Genomic DNA, 5,577 nt, shown 5'->3' on the forward strand with positions numbered 1-5,577 from the left:
GTGTGTGCGCCTGCACTCTCTCCCTCTTGTCTCTTTATTCCCCTCCCAGGGCTGAACAGAACTTGCTTGAAAGAGTGATGTCAGACGTGTGCAAAACAGACCATAAACCCTAATGCACTCACTCCCCTTTGTCTGCCTGCCTCTCCTACAGAACATTTCCCACTCAGAAAGCCACTTAAAACACATCAGCAGTAACTCCACAAAACAGCCACTTGTTGGCTAATTGTGCTAAGCAGCTGGCAGCAAGGCTGGGGGTGGGCTGGGGAGGGGACCTCCAGCTCAGCCCTTGGGCCACACTTCTGGGAGAAGCCCCTCTGCTCCTGGGAAGAGTGCCTGGCCCTAGCTGGGCATGGCCTCCTTCCCCTGCCTTGCACCTTGAGGCTCCACAAGGAGAGAAGAGGCAGCTCTGCTCACTGGGTGGAGGGCAGGGAAGATGGGCCTGGGGCCAGGAGGGTAGGGGCCTCTCTAGCTCCACACCAATGCATTGCAGGATGCTGGGGAGTCATTGCCCATTTCTAGGCCTCAGTTTCCCCAACCACCCCACAAGTGGTTTGGACCGGGGCTTCTGAGGTCTCTACCAGCCCCCAAAGGCTGCCTGGTGTTCTGCGCCAGGAGATTTGGACAGAGCCAGGTGCAAATTCTGGCTCTGCTGCAGACTGGCTGTTTGACCTGCAGCCTCAGCCTCTCTGAGCATGCTTCTACATCAGGAGCCTGGGGTAACAGCAGTGCCTGCCCCAATCAGTGCTGTGAGGACTCACTGAAGTGGTGCCCACATTGGCACAGGCCTGTAAGGATACACAGTCTGAAGGATACCAGGGGCTGTTAGGACCCATAACAGGGCACCCTGACCCCGTCTTACAAACTAGGATGGGTTAAGCTGAGCCCTGAGGGATAAGAACCTGGCCTTCCCAGGGTACAGACAAAGGCAAGGACCTGATCACCGTGGGCAGGAATGATCTATGCAAAGGCCCCAAGGCAGGGCTGAACTGGGGGACCAGAAAGGAGGCCAATGTGACCAGAGCCCAGAGAGAAGGGCTGGAGGAGCAGCACGGGCCATGTCAGAAGGTCCCTGCAGGCCACGGCGGGGAGCCTGGCTTTGTCTTGAGGGCAATAGGGAGCCATGGAGGGATGAGAGCAGCAAGGTGCCCTCGCTAGATTTCACTTTCTCAAAGACCCCTCCTGGCTTCCAGGTAGAGAAGGAGTTGGGGGTCAGGGTTTAAGAGCAGAAGAAGGAAGCTGTCCCTGCCTTGTTGCAACAGCCCAGGGTGGGTAGCAGAAGCAGCCGATCCTCCCTTGGATGGAGGGGGCAGACCCGGAGCTCCCTGCCCTGGCTCCTCAGAGCCCTTTGCTCACTGGCTCTGCTGGTGTGGACTCTGCCCAGCCTGTAGACGCAGGGGTTAAGCATCGCAGCCTTGAAGAAACCAGAGGATTACTGGTTTGCCGGTGGCCTGTCTCTTCTGCCACATGGTGCCATCACACCCTGCTATCTCTGGACTCCACTGTCACCGCCATGCACTGTCTCAGGACTCCATCAGGGAGGCCCAGGTGGCAACGTGCAGCTGTCAGACCAACAACCTTGAGGGTGGCCAGTCCTCTCCCCCTGCAGCTATACTTGAGGACAGCTCTGGCCATCATCCCAGCCTCCTCCTGCCCCTTCATCAGAGGTGGAAGAGCCACAGGCACAGCTGGCTGGTGTGGGTCCAGGGGTCTGAGAGGCTCAGGTGCAAAGCCCACCTCTGCCACTTCCTGCTCTGAAGCTCAGATGCGATGTTCGAACCCTGTGATCCTCAAGTTCTTCATCCGAACAGTGAGGACAGTGATGTCCTCCCCAGAAGGGCATGGAGAGGTGGCCCAGGTACTATGCTCAGAGGAGCCTTTAGCAATCCAGAGCCACTGTCGCAGTTTGCCCGCTTCCCAAGCTCCCCCTTTCCACCCTGAGAAGTGTGTGTTACTTTTGTGACTCCTCTTCTGCTCCTGCCAGTTTCCCTTTTGGCCTTGTCTTTGGAAGCTCAAAGTCAGGGGGAATCATTCATCAAAATAACTCGCTCTCCCCACGTTCCTGGTGTAATTGCCGCCCCCTTCGTTTGTTTCTGATGTCTCTTCTGTTTTGTCCTTGTGAAGCTTATGTTAACTGTCTTTTATTCTAACTACGTATGTGATTTAAAAAATTTTTTTTGCAAGTGAAAATAACTTAATTGCTTTTTCTGATTTTCAAAGTAACACATGCTCATTACAAAAAACATCCAGATCAGACAAAAAGGTAGAAAGAAGAGAGGACACACAGTGAGATTGTTTTCAAGCAGCCTCTAGTAGTTTGTAGCAGAACTGGAATAAGGAGGCCCCCTCTTTCTAAAACTGGGGTGCTCCCCACCTGCCCCCAGCCCCAGCAGTTCCCTTCCTTCACCCACCCACATCCTACCCACCTCCTAAACTCCAGCTCAAATTCTTGCTCCCACAGAGGTTCCCTAGACTCCTGCAGCCCAGAGCAATGTCTCCTAGTCTTCCCCCGGCCTGGATTGTCCGGTCCTTAAGGGAAGATCCCCAGCTCTGTCTCTTTGTACCCCCTTCCCCGCCTCTTGTTCTCCAGAGGAACTTTCTGGGCACCTGCAGGAAGGGTAGCTGCCGTGGACGGCACAGGCTAGACACCGTGCCAAGCCCTTGGCATGTATTCTCTCATCTGCTCCTCATATCGCCTGTGGGAGGGGGTTGTTATTAACCCCACATTGCAGATAAAGAAACTGAGTTCAGACAAGCTTGCCCAAGGAACCACGGCAGGATTTGAACCTGAGTCTCTGAGACCAAGGTCTGAGCTCCAAGCTCCTACATGAGATTGTTGCCTTGTACAACTCGGAGATGGTACAGAGCAGGGGATAAATGCTCTCAGCAAGGTGTGCCCAGGACGGGAAGGACAGTGCATCCTCTCGCAGGCCTGGGAAGACTCCCTGGAGGAGACAGTGCTTGATCAAGTTTCAAAGGATGCATAGGAGCTACTCCGTAGAAAACAGGCAGAAAGCACATGAAGAGGAGGCAGTAGCCTGTGAGTCTGCCAACAGGGCGAGGGGGTCGGGCAGGAGAACCACAGGCCATTCTGAGCGGTAGGTACAGGCTGCACGTGGAATGGGGCTGGAAGGGGAGGGGAGTGGGGTGTTCAGCTAGCTGCACCTTGACATTCATCATACACTCTGATCAGGCATTTGAGCTCGAGCTTTAGGCCAACAGTTCAAACGGAGCTCCCTGACATTCTCAGGGTTCCTCCAGGAGCCCTGGCGATCTGCAGGAAGGTAAACCAGAGGGAGGCGGCAGCAGCACAGGCTCTGCACTCAGCCCCACCCCTGGTCTCAAACAGGAAGCTGCGCTTTCATTGGTTGTTCATTTACATTTTTGGTATAAGATTTCATTTGAAGGGTTCTGCAGCAAACGTGTCTGAAACTGCTCCTGCATCCTGGGGGATGTTTCAAGCCAGGAGTGACATAACCAGAGTTTTACGTTCCTTTGTTCCTCAGAAACCCTGGCCCAGCCCCACCCTCTGCCCTCCCTGCTCTAGGCTGTAGGGAGAGTGTTCAGTTGTTCCTGCCTTGAGATCCTGTGTCCTGGGCCCAGGGGTCAGGATCCTTAGGTTCTGGTGCCAGCTCTCCCTGTGTCTTGCTGAGTGGCATTGCACAATTCTCCCTCTCTGGGTCTCGGGATCCTGGCACTCAGCCTTAGACTTTATCTGTACCTGTGGCCACAAACCAGACATAATCTGATCCCCAGCTGATTCTCTTAAGGGCAGACGCCTGCTCCTGATGGGGCAGTGGCTGCCTAGCACAGAGCTTCTCAGACTAGAAAAAGAGCCATGATAACCACAGCAGCCACCGCCAGTGCCAGCACCAGCACCTAAGCACTTCCTTCTCTCTGAATTTTCACAGCCTATTTTATAGATGGAATAAGTGAGGCTCAGCATAAGGTCACCTGCCAAAGCCACTCAGCCACTACACAGTGGGGACAGATTATGAAAAACAGCATAGAGTTTTCTCAAACAACGACAGATAGAACTACCATGTGATCCAGCAATACCACTACTGGGTACATACCCAAAGCAAAGGAAATCAGTGTATCAGAGAGATGTCTGCACGCCCGTGTTCATTGCAGCACTATGCACAATAGCCAAGATATGGAATCAACCCAACCACCATCAATAGATGAATGAAGAAAATGTGGTATATACACACCATGGAATATTATTCAGCCATAAAATGGAATGACATTCTGTTATTGGCAGCAACATGGGTGAGCCTGGAGGACATTATGTTAAGCGAAATATGCCGGGCACAGAAAGACAAATACTACATGTTCTTACTCATAGGGAGAAGATAAAAAAATGATCTTTTAGAAGTAGAGAGTAGGGGCCGGCCCGGTGGCGCACTGCTATAGTGCGCCGCTTGGGAGTGCGGCGGCGCTCCCGCCGAGGGTTCGGATCCCGCATTCAGACCGGTTCCCGCTCACTGGCTGAGCGAGGTGTGGGAGCAACACCAAGGGTTGCGATCCCGTTGCCGGTCCCAGTCCGGTACGGGCGCGACACTGAGGGTTGCGATCCGTTGCCGGACATGAAAAAAGACAAAAAAAAAAGAAGTAGAGAGTAGAATAGTGGTTGCTAGAGGATGGGAAGAGCTGGTGGGGGGACAGTTTGGACGACAGATATAAATAAGTTCTGGCGTTCTACAGCACTGTAGGGTGACTGTAGTTCATAATGATTTATTGTATAATTTCAAATAGCTAGAAGAGAGGATTTGGGGGCCGGCCCGGTGGCGCACTGGATAGTGCGCCACTTGGGAAGCGCGGCGGCGCTCCGCCGGGCCTTGTAGGACCCTTGGGCCTAGTGCACGAGTATGGAGGCCGCTGAGGAGGACTACTATGCAAAAGCATGGCCCAATCCTACGTGCCCCTAGAAAAACCCCTCTGGAGAACCGGGCCTTGTAGGACCCTTGGGCCTAGTGCACGAGTATGGAGGCCGCTGACGAGGACTACTATGCAAAAGCATGGCCCAATCCTACGTGCCCCTAGAAAAACCCCTCTGGAGAATTGTTATAGATTAGAGGTTGAAAGTTCAACGTCTGGCATCTTAAGGGCCTCAGTTCAAGTCCCGGTTCTGCCAGTAACTGAGTGACCTTGGGCAAATTGCTCAAGCTCTTTGGGCTCAGTTTCTTCAGCTGTAAGCTGGGGACAACCATAGTCTCCACTGCCAAGAGACTCGGGAGGACTGAGAGCCGGGCTGTGCAAGGCGATCAGCCCAGCTCAAGGCGGATGCTCGATGAACCGTAGCTGCCGGTGGCAGGCTGTCTGTCCGACTCAGTCATTGCTGTATCACCGCACCTGGAAGGTAACGACACTCCATAAATATGTGTCCAGTGAATGGAGAAGTGGTTGCTGAGTGGACAGTGGATTGGAGAAGCAAACAGAGGTCCTGGATAAGAAAAATAGCTAATTCGACAGTCATGCAGGGGCCGGTCAGCCCAGGTGGTTAGAGCATGGGGCTGATAATACCAAGGCCCAGGATTCCATCCTGTACTGGCCAGCCACCAAAAAAAAAAAAAAAAA

This window comes from Galeopterus variegatus, unplaced genomic scaffold (assembly GCF_000696425.1).
Source record: "Galeopterus variegatus unplaced genomic scaffold, G_variegatus-3.0.2 Scaffold2432, whole genome shotgun sequence".
NCBI lineage: Eukaryota > Metazoa > Chordata > Mammalia > Dermoptera > Cynocephalidae > Galeopterus > Galeopterus variegatus.